General features: G+C 54.6%; 1 protein-coding gene across 8 annotated transcripts in view; it reads right to left on the reverse strand.

Annotated features, from left to right (window-relative positions):
• ZFYVE28 (zinc finger FYVE-type containing 28) overlaps positions 1 to 15,640 on the reverse strand; it is a 150,814-nt gene that overhangs the window by 129,350 nt on the left and 5,824 nt on the right. The window lies entirely within an intron of this gene.

A 15,640-nucleotide genomic window follows, 5' to 3' on the forward strand; every position in this document is an offset into this window, starting at 1 on the left:
TTTCCAGGAGGTGAAATGAAATGGCACAGAGTTTAGTGAGGTGGCCTACAGTGAAACCCCTTTTGTTCAAGACTTAAAAGCATTGTACCTAATACAATAATTGGCCATCCTCTCCTCAGCTTGAATTGCCAGGGTCACTGGTGTCCGATCCTGGCAGCTCCCCATCACTGCCACGCCAGTGGTACCCTGCAGGGGCCTCCCCATCTCGGTTCCTTCTGCAGAGCAGTCAGGGCACTGAACCTCAGGAAGGCACTGAACTCAAGTTCTGTGTTTGCTTTACTCAACTAATAAGAGAGGAATTCAGACACGCTACCTAACATTTCATAATCCCTAACATACTCAACCACACTGTTTCTCATCCAAGAGCAGGCGGGCGTGCAAGGCGAAGGTTTTGCTTTACTGCAGACAGCACTGCTCCATCCAAGCCCTTCATAAGCCCCAGGAGGGATCCTAGCGCTCTCCCCGCACACAGGCACCAGGTCCAGGTCATGGGAGCTGGAACAGTGTGAGGGGTGGGGACTCCGGCCTCTGCTCAGCACAGCCTGGCTGTCACACTCAGGTACAATGTACACCAGTCGTGGACCAGAGTCCCCAAAATTCCCTTGGTGACATCCCATGGCACCTGGAATTTTCAACCTGGGAGCAAGAAACAGGGGTTTCCTGAGATTCCTTCCCCACTCCCAGCTCTTCTCCAACCAAGGTCACCAGGAATGCCAGGCCAGAAGAAGTGGCTGGACCCAACACACCAGGGACAGCCTTCGACTGTGGTGCTGCCGCCACACCCAGATAATGGTCCAAGATAGCAGGAGGGAGGCTCACAGGAGGCAGCAGGACTCCGGATTGGGGCAGGCTCTTTGTCACCCAAGGCACTGCTGACAGTTGGCGCCAGGGGATTCCTTGTCAGGGGCTCTCCTGTGCATTGTGGGATGGCTAGCAGCACCCCCACACTGCATGACAATGAAAAATGTCTCCAGACATCGCCCCTGTCCCCTGGGGGTCCGAATCAGCCCGGGTGAGACCCACTGGGTGAGTCTCTGCTAAGGCAGGATTTGAAGGGAGCTGATGGAGGAGCCATCCTGCAGAGGCAACCCAGGCAGGGGTGTCTGGGAAGCCGCAAGAAGCCCGGGTGGCTGAAACGGAGCACAGACAGCTGGGGGAGGGTACCTGACCCTGAAGGGGCTTAACTCCAACTGATACAGAGTCACTGGGGGGTCCTGAGCAGCGAGGCAGGACCAGAATTGGACTGTGTGTTTCAACAATCACTCTGGCTGCCTTGCTGAGAACAGCTGAGTGGGGCAGGACAGGAGCCAGGGTAGAAGGAAGGAGGCCGGCTCAGAGGCGTCAGAGGTGAATGCCACGGCTGGAAATCAGGGAGGCATCGAAGGGTTCATCTCCTGCAAACATTTTTCTATTATTATGGTAAAGTGCAGTAATTTAACATAACACAAAATCAACCTTTTAACCTTTTTTTTTTTTTTTTTTTTTTTTTTTTTTTTTTTGAGACGGAGTCTTGCTCTGCCACCCAGGCTGGAGTGCAGTGGCCGGCTCTCAGCTCACTGCAAGCTCCGCCTCCCGGGTTCACGCCATTCTCCTGTCTCAGCCTCCCGAGTAGCTGGGACTACAGGCGCCCGCCTCGTCGCCCGGCTAGTTTTTTGTATTTTTTTTAGTAGAAACGGGGTTTCACCGTATTAGCCAGGATGGTCTCGATCTCCTGACCTCGTGATCCGCCCGTCTCGGCCTCCCAAAGTGCTGGGATTACAGGCTTAAGCCACCGCGCCCGGCCCCTTTTAACCTTTTATGAGTGTACAACTCAGTGGCATTAAATGTTATTGCTGGGCTGGGCACAGTAGCTCGCGCCTATAATCCTAGCACTTTGGGAGGTCGAGGTGGGCAGATCACCTGAGGTCAGGTCAGGAGTTCGAGACCAGCCTTGCCAACATGGTGAAACCCCGTCCCTACTAAAAATACAAAAAATTAGCCGGGCGTGGTGGCGGGCACCTATAATCCCAGCTACTTGGGAGGCTGATGCCTGAGAATCGCTTGAGCCTGGGAGGTGTAGGTTGCAGTGAGCTGAGAGTGCACCACTGTACTCCAGCCTAGAAGATAGAGACTGGGTCTCAAAAAAAAAAAAAAAAAATGTATTCACATTGCTGTGCAACCATCACCACCATCCCTCTCCAGAACTTTCTCACCTTCCCAAACTGAAACTCCGTCCCCATTAAACACTCACTCCTGCTCCCCTCCCCGGCCCCCACCGGACTACTTTCCATACCTATGAACGTCATGCCTCTGGGGACCTCATGTCGGTGGAATCAGACAGTATTAGTCCTTTTTTGATTTAGTCTTTTTCAGCAGAGTGTCCTCACGGGTCACCCACGCCATAGTTGGAACATCCTTCCTTTTTTTTTTTTTTTTTCTTTGAGACGGAGTCTGGCTCTGTTACCCAGGCTGGGGTGCAGTGGCCGGATCTCAGCTCACTGCAAGCTCCGCCTCCCAGGTCCACACCATTCTCCTGCCTCAGCCTCCCGAGTAGCTGGGACTACAGGCGAGGCGCCCGCCACCTCGCCTGGCTAGTTTTTTGTATTTTTTAGTAGAGACGGGGTTTCACCGTGTTAGCCAGGATGGTCTCGATCTCCTGACCTCGTGATCCGCCCGTCTCGGCCTCCCAAAGTGCTGGGATTACAGGCTTGAGCCAACATCCTTCCTTTTTAAGGCTGAATAATATTCCACTGCATGAATACACCACATCTTGTTTATTTATTCACCCACTGATGGACACATGGCTATTCCGAATGATGCTGTTGCAAACGCACGTGATCCTGGAGACACTTTGGAGGCCACGCCTACAGGACGTGCGGAGGGATGTGCGGTGAGAAACCAGGGGTAGAGCCGAGGCGGGTTTCCAGGTGTGAGGCCTGGGCACCCATAGAAACAGCGATGGAGGAGAATGGAGGGGGCGGGGCGGGGGCAGGTGAGACGAGGGGGCCTGGCAGACATCCACATGGAGACACTGAGGGGGCAGCTGTCCTACGAGTGCAGCGTCAGGGCAGAGGCAGGGCACAAACGTGAGGCACCAAGACCAAGGGACCTAGAGCTGGTGCCAGTGGATGGCCTGGCTGCACAAGAGGCCACATGGGTGGGGAAGGCCAGCGCCCATGCTGGGGTGCAGGGCACCGACACAGGAGGCCATTGGTGACCCGATGGGTGGTCACAGTGGGCTGCTTGGGGGAGCGACCAGAACACAGAGCAGTGGGCTTGCATGAGGGCACCCAGACAGCTTCTTCAAGGACTTCTGCTGAAAAGAGGGCCAGAAGCTCGAGAGATGGTAGTCAAGGAGGGCTGCTATATGGCTGCTGCCTTAGAGACAGGAGAGGTCATGGCAGGTTTTCACCTCTATGGGAATCACAGACTGGGAGAGACTAGTACAAGAGACAGACAGCACTGCAGGAAGCTCTTGAGTAGGAAAATAGGTGAGATCCAGCACAAGGCAGAGCGAGATCCAGGGCACAAGGTGGGGGCCGAGATCCAGGGTACAAAAGTGGGGCAAGATCCAGTACACAAGGCAGGGTGAGATCCAGAGCACAAGGGCAGGGGCGAGATTGAGGGTACAAGGTGGGGCCCAAGATCCAGCACACAATAGGTGGTGAGATCCAGGGCACAAGGGAAGGGCGAGATCTAAGGCACCAGGTTGGGTGGTGAGATCCAGGGCACAAGGTGGGGTGAGATCGGGGGCACGAGTGGAGGTGAGATTCAGGGCACAAAGAGGGGGCGAGATCCAGTGCACGGAGTCGGGTGAGAGCCAGTGCACAACTTGGGGGTTGAGATCCAGCCCTGCATTGGGGGGTGCAGCAAGGGGTGTGGCTAACCACAAAGCTGCACCAACAGCCCATCCATCCATCCAATCCCGTGTGTTCACGCCTTTCCTCCTGTCCAGAGGTGAAATCTCCGCCTCTCTTTGTGGACCTGGGCTGACTCGTGACTTGCCTAGACTGTGAGAATGCCAGCATTCCCCTACCACACCCCAATCATGCTGCCCCCAACCATGTCCCCAAGCCAGCTATACCCTCGCAAGAAAGTATCCAGGAAGGCCGGGGCCTCTGACATCTGGTTCTCTGCCAAGTCCCAAGCCTGGCACATCATACATACCCAGTTCATGTTTGTTGAATGAATACATGACTGTTTTAACTCTGTGCCTATTTTGAGATGGTCAGGGAGGGGCTCACTGTGTCCTTCCATTGCACCAGGTGGCCTACAGGGAAGCCGCCTGCCTCCCACCCAGCAAGTGGTGACACTTGGATCCCAAGTGCAGAGCGGAGCGGAAGAAACAGTACAGACCCCTGACTTGGAGCAGAGCTCGGAGCAAGGCCCGGGACATCATCTGGACCCAAACGCTGCTGGACGTGAGCCGTACCAGTTATGTGGGCCACATGGGGCCGGGTGCCCTGTCACCCACGTCAAAGCTTCCTCAGCAAAGGTGGAGGAAGAGGGCAGGGCACCCACTGTGGCCACTAAGAGGCACCACCATGTCCCTCCTTCTCAGAAAGGGAGCCTGAGGAAGTGCTGGCATCACGCAGCAGGCACAGGGCGGACGGCCCCCGCTGCTGCTTCAGATGCTGCCTCTCCACAGGCAGGGTCCTTCCCAGGAGTTCCTCAGGGCGGGCACAGAACCCTGACCCTCCATGGAGCTCCTGTGACATCAAGAGCCTGCAATATGCCTCAGGGAGCCACAGGTCACGGGGAATACATTTTTTTACTTGATGGCACTTAATTCATCTACGTGCAAGGTCTTGGGGTTACCCACTTTTATACATAGCTGGTCTGGTCCGTCGCAGAATGTCTAGAAGTACTAAGTGCCATCAATGATGTCCGTCAAGTTACTGTGTCGAGACACACACACGGATTTCATCAAGTTAACTCTGACAGCACACGTACAATGCTGACCTCCTCAAACATTACCGGTCTCGGCCCCTAAAACACAGGCGTCTGCACCACCGCAATTCAACAGTAGCCCAGGTCCCGAGCCACCACAGGAGTGAGTGTCATGAGGCCCCCAGACACCCCAGTTTGCCTGGGTCTATTAGTCAGGGCTCTCTAGAGGGAGAACTAATAGGATAGATATATATAAAGGGGAGTTCATTAAGTATTAACTCACACTATCACAGGGTCGCACAATAAACTGTCTGCAAGCTGAGGAGCGAGGAGAGCCGAGTCCCAAACGGAAGAACTTGGAGGCTGATGTGCAAGGGCAGGAAGCATCCAGCACGGGAGAAAGACGTAGGCTGGGAGGCCAGGCCAGTTTAGTCTTTTCACATTCTTCCGCCTGCTTTACATTCCATCCGTTCTGACAGGTGATTAGATGGTGCCCACCAGATGAAGGGTGGGTCTGCCTTTCCCAGCCCACTGACTCAAATGTTAATATCCTTTGGCAGCACCCACACAGACACACCCAGGATCAATACTTTGTATCCTCCAATCCAGTCAGGTGGGCAGTATTAACCATCACACAGGGTGAAGAATTCTAGACCAACAGGATTCAGCTATTGATTGTGGTTGACTTACACTCTCTTTGTCCACAAGGACTGGAGGTGGCAAACGTCACACACACCCTGAGAATATCTCCAGGTGTGTGGGGGATAGAAACTGGCACCCGGGGAGGAACGCTGGGCAGGTGGGCCTCTCCCCAGTCCCCAGGGGAAACACCGGCTCCACAGAACTAAGGTGGGCCCCGAAGGGGACGGCCAGTGGGAGGTGAAGGCACTGATATTGCAGGGCCCTGCCACCTTGGATTGGTCACTGACAGTGCAGGGCCCTGCCACCTTGGATTGGTCACAGTTCACATGCAACGACAAATGGCCCAAGGGAGAGGCGCCGATTCATCCCATGCAGAGCCACCCCAGGGGTGTTCCCGTTATGGGGGCAGTGCAGCACTGCCACTTCCATCTCGGGCAGGTGGGTGGGGCTGCGGCAGGAGTCCAGGTGCCCGCGTCCCACCCTCACAGCCTGTGCAGTGGGTGACCCAGGGCCCAGGCTGCAGGGACACACCCTCCCGGCTGGGCAGCACTCAGAAGCTGTCCTGACCACAGGATGCTTTCACTCTGACACCAGAAGGTGCTACCTGCCCCACCCCGTACCCTCCTCCTCCTCCTTCTGGCTCTGTGAGTTCTAAGCCAGGCAAGAGAGTGTCTACTGAGAGGTTTTTCAGAGGATAAAACTGCCTATTCCATGGGTCTGCCTTTTTGGTCAAAGTTGCCAGGAGCCAAAAGGGGTGCCTCCTTGCGGTCCCCTCACCGCCCCGCACCGCTGTCCAACCCAAGAACCTCTGCAACGCCCAGGCTCAGGTGCAGAGTGGAGGCCACAGCTCCACGGGAGCCTCTTCATCCATCAGCAGCAAAACCCTCAGGGGTCCCAGTGGTAGCAGGGGTCCTGGCCCGAGACCTGGGCTGCATCCTCTCCTCGCGCCTGTCTCATGAGAAAGACCTTTCAGACAAAACCAGCTCACTTGGCCCTCCCAGCGCTCCCTGAAGCCCCGTGTGCACGGTGGTGGCCAGCCTGAGGGATTGGGGCGGGCAGCTCACAACGGCGATGGTCCCGAGGCTTTGTCATGCTGCAGTCTCTGCTGTCAAGAGACACAGAGGAAGAAATCCTGGTCCTGCCGGCTGTGGAGGGACAGTGGTAGCAACTTTTAAAATCCTCTCCCTGGCGCTGGAGGAGGGACTTGCTCAGCTGGGTCCCCAACGAGCATGGAGCTCCACTGCCACCACTCCCCTCATGGCACCAGGCCCTGCACAGACAGTGCTGCATCTGGGAGCTCCTTTCAACCTGGGGACAGCCCTGCTGGGTGGGCGGGGCCCCTCCTCCCCCACTCCTCCCAAAGTCAGCTAGCTGCTCCAGGGCTTGGATCCGGTAAGTCGCCCAGGCAAGCCAGCACCGCCCCCGCCATCAGACACCACTCCCCACCCGCCTCAGGAGCAGAAGGTGCTGGAGGGCCGCGTCCTGCAGCCTCGGCTTGGCTACAGTCCCCAGAAGTCCTGATGGGTCAGCAAGAGCTGAATTAAGCAGAGCAGGCAACAACGGCAAAAACTAGCAGAACATCCTCAAGCCGGGACTGCACGTGAGGAAGACAGCAGCAGCATCACTGTTTCACAGTTGGATCCACAAAGCCCGGGAACGTGGCCGGCAGAAAACATGGAAGCCACGCAGCAGAGAGCAGACAGGGAACGCGGTAGACAGTCATACAACAGCACTCAGACAGATGCCAAGAAAGAGGCTTAGAAGGGAATATTAAAAACCTTAGCAGCTGAACCAGACTAATAAGCTTAGGTGTGTTTGCACTCTATTTACCCACCCACATCTAATGATACACCAATGCTGGAATTTCAGCTCACTCTGCTCTCAATCAGCCTCTCACTGCATGAAAACCAGGGCAGCAGTCCCATCACTGACCCATCCCTGCAGGGCCAAGCCTGCCCCTCCACCAAGGCCTCCCGTCCTAGCTCAGGACCCAGTCAGCTAACACCAGCATGGTCCTCACAGGACGTGCCACCCACTGCCCATCTAGCACCCTCAGAAACAGGATCCCCATTTGGGAGTCTCCATGAGGCTGGCGTGCCATTACCCATGTCTGAGGAAAGTCAAAGTACAATGCTGACCTCTCTGACAACGCAGGGCACACAGAACAATCCACATCCTTTCCCTGTGGCCGCCCGATGACCCCACTGGGCTGTGGCCCAAGCCTGTGTGGCCCCAGCTGCCTTCTCCCCGGCTGCCCTGAGCCCCAGTTCCTCACAGATGCCCCCACACTTCCAGGACTGCAGCCCAGGAGGGGACAAAGCCTGTACCCCAGCATCGGGTCTGCAGAGGGATCTGAGATGGGCAAAGGACTCCGGGGACTTGTCACTGCCACTCAAGTGGGGGGGTGGGACCTTCCATTGGGAGAAAGATGTAGTCACACACAGAAGTGTCAACACGCAATATGAGCCTTCCAGAATTCTCAGAGCACGGCCCTGGCCAGCCCTGGATTGTGGTGGGAGGACATAGCCCCACTTTTGAAGACCTCCCCAGGCCTATGGTTCCAAGGGGTTTGACTTGATTTACAAGCACAGGAAACGCAGGAGTCCTATCAGGACACTCCGCTCACCAGGGCTGGGGCAGCCCAAAGCCATGGCACACAGTGGGGCCACAGATTCCCTCTCAGGCCCCTCGCAGCACTCACTAACCCCGCCTCCGATGACCCACTCTCTGTCGAGAACCACAGTGGAAGCCAGCCACAGTGGCTCACACCTGTAATCCCAGCACTTTGGGAGGCCAAGGCAGGCGGATCACCTGAGGTCAGGAATTCGACACCAGCCTGGCCAACATGGTGAAACCCCGTCTCTACTAAAAATACAAAAAAATTAGGTGGGTGTGGTGGTGCACATCTGTGGTCCCAGCTACTCAGGAGGCCGAGGCAGGAGAAGAGCTTGAAACCGAGAGGCAAAGGTTGCAGTGAGCAGATATTGTGCCATTGCACTCCAGCCTGGGTGACAAGAGTGAAACTTCATTTCGAAAAAAAATAAGAAAAATCACAATGAGGAAAGCAGTTGGCAGTTTCTCAAAAAGCTGAAGATGGAGCTACACCGTAATTCCATCCGAGCACCTGCCCAAGAGAATCAAATTACAAAGACGCAAACACACACACTCATGCCAGCGTCATTCATGACAGCCAAAAATGGAGACTACCCAAATGTCCATCAGCAGGTGAATGGAAAACAAAAAGCAGTCTGTCCACTAATGGAATATTATTCAGCCATAAAAATGAAATGCTAACACATGCCACAACACGGATGAAACTGGAAGAAGTCAGACACAAAAGGCCCCACAGCATACAATTCCTTCTAGATGTCCAGAAAAGGCAAATCCGCAGATGCAAAGCCTACTAGAGGTTCCGGGGGCCAGGGGCGGGGTGAGTGGGGCGTGACTGACTACATAATAGAAACGGGGTGTTTATACAGGATGATGAAAAGTTCTGAAACCAGAGAGAGCCGATGACTGCACCACACTGTGAATACAGGAAATATCACTGATGGCTTGCTTTCAATGGTTACCTATATATTCTATGCATTTCACCCTCTCAGTCTCACTTGTTTTTTTTTTGAGACAGGGTCTTGCTCTGTGGCCCTTGCCTAGGCTGGAGTGCAGTGACACAGTCACAGCTCACTGCAGCTTCAAACTCCTAGGCTCAAGCGATCTGTCCCCCTTGGCCACCCAAAACAGGTGGGATTATAGGCGTGCGCCACCATGCCCAGCCACACTTCAATTTCTTAAAAGATTAAAATATATACAAAAATGAACCATAACAAACCTTATCCACAAGCCGAATTTGTGCCCAAAGGCATATCCTTGGACAGTTCCAAAGTGAGCCCCAGATAACCCCAGAGAGTGGCCTGGGCCAAGCGGTGCTGGACCTGGGGCCTTCAGGAGAGAAGTCACGTGTCTTCCCCATACTCTGAGCAGCACCGCGAAGGGAAGGTGGGGTGCACCAGCACCTGCTTTTCTGTTCTCTCCCCACAGTGAGCTTTGAGGCAGGCCTTACCAGCCACAGTCTGTGGCCTTTTCAGAAGTGTCAGGCGCACACCAATTGGACCAAGTTTGAGAAGACCAACGGGACTTCCTCAGATTTCAAACGCCGTGGGAGGCTGCAGATTGACATGCTGATGGTCTACTGATGGGTGCGCTGAGCAGCCTTACAGTTTCCCGTCATTCCCTGCAGTGCCCCACTCCCACTGCACCACTGCGCCCAGCCACATGACCGAGCTGTAACCTCGGGCAGGGCCAGGCTCTGAGATCTGCAGGTGGGAAGCCTTCCCTAGCTCAGAGGGAAGTGGCCAGGGCACAGGACAGTGGTCCCAGTGCCCATTGTCCCTGAGACCTCACGGCCCTTGGAGTAGTCAGGAGGGGGCCAGGCGAGGCCGAAAGCCAGTCCTCCTGTCACTGTCCCTCGGGTTCTCTTGGTTCTTTCAACAGTTTCAAAATGCCCACTGGCCAGGCACAGTGGCTCACACCTGTAATCCTAGCACTTTGGGAGGCCAAGATGGGGGGATCATCTGAGGTCAAGAGTTTGAGACCACCCTGGCCGACATGGTGAAACCCCCTCTCTAGTAAAAATACAAAAATTAGCCGGGTGTGGTGGCCTGGCCTGTAATCCCAGCTACTCAGGACGCTGAGGTAGGAGAATCGCTTGGACTCGGGAGGCAGAGGTTGCAGTGAGCCAAGATCATACGACTACACTCCAACCTGGGTCACAGAACAAGACTCCATCTCAAAAAAAAAAAAAAAGGAAAGGAAAGGAAATTAGCCAGTCATGGAGGCACCTGCCTGTAATCCCTGCACTTTGGGAGGCCGAGGCAGGTGAATCACTTGAGATCAGGAGTTCAAGACCAGCCTGGCCAACATGATGAAACCCCATCTCTGTCAAAATGGGTGTGGTGTTGTATACCTGTAATCCCAACTACTCGAGAGGCTGAGGCAGGAGAATCACTTGAACCCGGAAAGCAGAGGTAGCAGTGAGCCAAGATCATGCCACTATACTCCAGCCCGGGCCACAGAGAAGACTCTGTCTCAAAAAAAAAAAAAGATACCCACTGGGAAGGGGCTGCCTGAGAGCTCCTGTGACTGAGACCAGGACTAAAAAGGTGGGGCAGGGAGGCCTGGGAGCTGCCAGTGTGCAGCAGGAAGCCAGCCCCTCCCTGTGGGGAAACATGCTGTCATTTTGCTTTGAGCTCCGTGCTTACCTGAAACAGGGAGAAAGAACTTCACTTCCTTGCTTTTGGTAAAGGCCTGGTTCACCTTTTCTGCCCCTTTCCTTTCAACCTTTCTGCGGAAGCTGTCTTGTGGACATCTCTCGTCAACAGCACAAGGCTGGATTGTTCAACGCACAAGTGCGCTCTCAGTCTCTGTCTGGGAAGTGGGTTTGCTCCACTCACTGCGATTCCCGATTTATGTGCAATTATTTCTTCAGCTTTATTTTTTGCTTTTTGTTTGTTGTGCTTTGCTTTGCTGCCCTCTTCTCATCCCTTCCTGCTTTGATTGAATTCTTTCCTTTATTTTCCTTCCTTCCTCTCCTGGTTTAGAAGTTATCCCTTCTCTGGGACTGTTATCCTAGTGCCTGCCCTGTGGTAATTCACACACTTAGCTCACGGTCTCAAATCCAGCCTTATCGCAAACCATCAAAGACCTCAGCACCAGCTCGGATCGCTGTCCAGGCTTGCTGTCCAGAATTTCTACTCCCCCTTACCAGGAGCACGGATGCTCACGCTCCCCAAGGTGACTGCTGCTCCCATCTACCCACTCCCTCCCCGACTCCTGCGCCCACCATTGCACCTTGCCTCCCACTCCCTCCTTCTGACTTTGATTTTCCTCTTGGAGTACATTTTCCAGTACTTCTTCAGCAAAGATTTGGGGGCGGTTACTTTTTTGTCTTCATCTAAAACTGTCTTCCATTTTGCTCCCCTCCACGAATGGCAGCTCAGCTAAGCCCAGAACTCTGCTCTGACTTTGCTCCCTGCGGCCCTTGAAAGATTTCGCTCCACAGTCCTCCGGGCCTCCAGTATTCAGCCAGTCCAGCAGAGGCCCCTGTGAGGTCATGGCCTGTCCCCTTAGGCCCCTCAGATGCTCAGAACGCTGTGCCACTGATCCCATCTGGGGTGTGGGCTTATGAACCTGATGATTCAACTCAGGAAGACTCTCAGCCATGAGTGGAAAACAGCCTCCTCTCTCTCCCCGCTCTCGCTCCTGAAGTCCCAGGAGTTGCATCGTGAACCTTCTCATCCCTCCGTGCCTCAGAAGCTCCCACAATTGCACAGGCTGGAGTGTAATGGTGCAATCTCCGCTCACTGCAACCTCCGCCCCCCAGATTCAAGCGATTCTCCTGCCTCAGCCTCCTGAGTAGCTGGGATTACAGGCACGCACCACCACACCCAGCTAATTTTCTATTTTTAGTAGAGATGAGGTTTCACCATGTTGGCCAGGCTGGTCTCAACCTCCTGACCTCGTGATCCACCTGCCTTGGCCTCCCAAAGTGCTGGGATTACAGGCGTGAGCCACCGTGCCCGGCCTGCCTTGTGGTTTCTATCCTCAGTCTCTTGGCTTGGTTTGAGCTTATGCATGCCAGAGCGTGTGCTCATGGAGAACCCCTTTCTCCTCTGTCCTGTCACTTTCTGCTATGAACTCCACTTCAGAGGGGCGGCAGGAGGGCTCCTCCAGGACACCACGTACCTCACTCGGCCAGGCTGCCCAGGTGACCCAGCACTGAAGCGGCCTATGGGGTTTTCCTGGCCCCCTGGCCTCCAGGCCTCAAGGCCACAGATTCCTGTCTGACCCTTGCTCCAACCCGCCCCCACTGGAGAGCAATGCTTCCCCCAGTTCTGGACCAACACGTCTCCCCTAACCCCCACCATGCCCTGGGCCTCCCTGTGAGTGCTCCCGGGAACATCCTACCACACCAGCATTTTCCTGCATCCCCACACCTGCCCTTTGAGATGTGACTCTGCTACTTCCCCCACCTAGAAGTGGAGGTGACAGCCCCCCTTTTAATGGGGGTGGCCCTATGGACACTGTGGAGGCGATGCCATGTGACCTCCAGGCTGGGCCTCAGGATCACTTTGCCATTCTGCTCCACAGCCCCGAGACTCAGCATCGGGGAGAAAGCCTGGAGGGGGCCTGCCCGACAGCTGCACCAGTCGGAGTGGACCAAAGGTCGCAGATGGTTCAGCTGGCTGACCCTGCCCAATTGAAGCCCCGCCCAGATGAGCCCCGCCCAAGTAATCCCCATCTAGATGAAGCCCCACCCAGGTAAGCCCATCTAGATGATGACACCCCACCCAGACGAAGCCCTATCCAGATGGCCCCACACAGTAAGCCCTGCCCATATAAGCCCCACCTAGATGAAGCCACGCCCAGGTGAGCCCCACCCAGAAGACCAGCACCCCACGGGCTGATACCCCCAATCCTGATGTGGGGCAGCAGCGATGGTTTGAAGCTCTCAGTTCCAGGTGGTTTTTTTTTTTTTTTTTTTTTGAGACGGAGTCTCACTCTGTCCCCCAGGCTGGAGTGCAGTGGACCTCCTGGGTTCACGCCATTCTCCTGCCTCAGCCTCCCGAGTAGCTGGGACTACAGGCGCCCGCCACCTCGCCCGGCTAATTTTTTTGTATTTTTTAGTAGAGACGGGGTTTCACCGTGTTAGCCAGGATGGTCTCGATCTCCTGACCTTGTGATCCGCCCGTCTCGGCCTCCCAAAGTGCTGGGATTACAGGCTTGAGCCACCGCATCTGGCCACAATTCTTAAATGTATCTGACATTTAAGTAGTTGATTCTGCTTTTAGGTGTTTTTTTGTAATCGCGATATCCCTAAAAATAATTGGAAACATTCTCAAAAACTGAAATCCAAAGAAAAAAAAATTGCCCTAAGGCCACCATCCCGGGTGTGTTAGCCCAGTCTCCCCAAGAAGCCAGTGTAAAATAGCACCCTATCTGGTGCGGGAGAGTCAGGGCCAGCACAACTGGAGCAAAACCACACCCATGGCAGAGACTTAGAGAGCCAGCCTTGCAGTTTGGACCCACGCTCCTCAGCCAGGGAGGGCGCCCCACTTGATGTGCCCCCTACATCCCCTGCCTCCCTCCAGCAGGAAAACAATGAGAAATGGAAGAGCTTCAGAATACTTACTGTAAGAAGGAAAAAATCATTCCATTCATCTTATCCAACTATTCTACATAAATTACCATAACATAAAATGTTCTATTCTACTTGTGCTTAATCTATTCAGATCAGTCAAAAAATATCCATTCACTTTTGTCTTCCTCCTTCACTTGACTTGCCCATCAATATCTAAGTTTTTTTTTGCAATCCAACTGAACAAAGCACAAAAGTAATCGTTTCACCAAATGGCACTCATGTAAAATCCGATGACGTCCAGTTCCTTCCTGCAAGAAAGGAGACTTTGCCTGACAAACACGGGTGCCAGCCCTGGGGTCCCACGGACCTGAGTGTAAATCCCAGCCCTGCTTCCTCCTGGCTATAGAGGTTCCAGCAAGGTGACTTGTCCTGAGACCCCATTTGTAAAACAGGGTGCATCAGCATAGTTCAAACATTCACAAACGACCCTCAAACCTCAATGCCTTAACGCATAGAAGTTTATCCCCCTCACATCACAGTGCAAGGTGAGTGCACCCCAACCCCTTCCCCGCTGCCACCCCAGAGCCCTGGAGTCCTCTCCTAGGTCCTGAGCATCCAGACAACAAATGGGGCACTGGCCATGGGAAGACAGCATGAGAGGTTTGGGGATCAGTCCGACATAGTGAACCCCATTGCTGCCCACACCAGCTGCAGTCAGCCCTGGTCCTGTCAACCACAGATGAAGCAGGTGTTCGTGTGGTGGGTGAGCACATGACAGCATCTCTCCCCTCGGGCACAGGCAGGGGCAGGGCACATCCTTCATCCTCAGGGGGACATGTAACCAGGCCTGTGGGGATGCCTGGGGTGCAGGCAGGCTCAGGGAGGCATCCTTCATCATCAGGGGGACCTGTAACTGGCCCCACGGGGATGCCTGAGGTGTCCTAAGTCAGAGTCTGTTCCCAGCAACCAAGCACCTGCCACCCACCAGAAAAAGGTGCAGGGGTGGCAGGCCCCCACTGAGACCCTTTCACTCTCAGAATGGCCTGGCTGGAGGAATTGGAAGCTGTGATGGTCTCTGGGACTCCAAGAAATACTGACATGAAACCCTAAGTAGCTAAATGTTGGTTCTGTGGAAGTCCCCACGTGCTTACACCACCCACTGGTTCTCCCAGTACTTTTTTTTTTTTTTTTTTTTTGAGACGGAGTCTCGCTCTGTCACCCAGGCTGGAGTGCAGTGGCCAGATCTCAGCTCACTGCAAGCTCCGCTTCCCGGGTTTACGCCATTCTCCTGCCTCAGCCTCCCGAGTAGCTGGGACTACAGGCGCCCGCCACCTCGCCCGGCTAGTTTTTTGTATTTTTTAGTAGAGACGGGGTTTCACCGTGTTAGCCAGGATGGTCTCAATCTCCTGACCTCGTGATCCGCCCGTCTCGGCCTCCCAAAGTGCTGGGATTACAGGCTTGAGCCACCGCGCCCGGCCGGTTCTCCCAGTATTGACTGGGGTCATTGGTTGAACTGTTCCTGTGAGTCTTGGGCAGAGATGGTCTCCTCACATGCTCCCAACAATTCCACAAGGCAGGTCTCAGCATGCCCACCTGACACTAGGGAAACTGAGGCACAGGTGTGGGAGGGACAGGAATCCCCAGCCAGGCCCTGGAGCACACATGGCCAGCAACCACTGAAGACAAGAAAACACTGGGGAAGCACTGAAACCCACAGGCTTCTCAGCATTTATTTTTCTTTGAACTGGAATCAGCTCACCATTATTTGCCTTTGCACCCGGCACAGCCTGTAGCTGCACAAGGCTGTCAACTCAAACAAAACCACACCCTGGCCGTCACTTACCAGCTCTCAGATGTGCACTTGCACACACTGAGAGCAAGCACACCCGGTATTCTGGGAATTCTTGGTGGCTGAAACCGGCCACTGAAGCCTCCTTAAATTACCCATCTCTCCTCTTAAGGTCGAATAAAATGACCTAAAAACACTCAGCC

This window comes from Trachypithecus francoisi, unplaced genomic scaffold, assembly GCF_009764315.1.
Source record: "Trachypithecus francoisi isolate TF-2019V2 unplaced genomic scaffold, Tfra_2.0 Lachesis_group1, whole genome shotgun sequence".
Classification (NCBI taxonomy): domain Eukaryota; kingdom Metazoa; phylum Chordata; class Mammalia; order Primates; family Cercopithecidae; genus Trachypithecus; species Trachypithecus francoisi.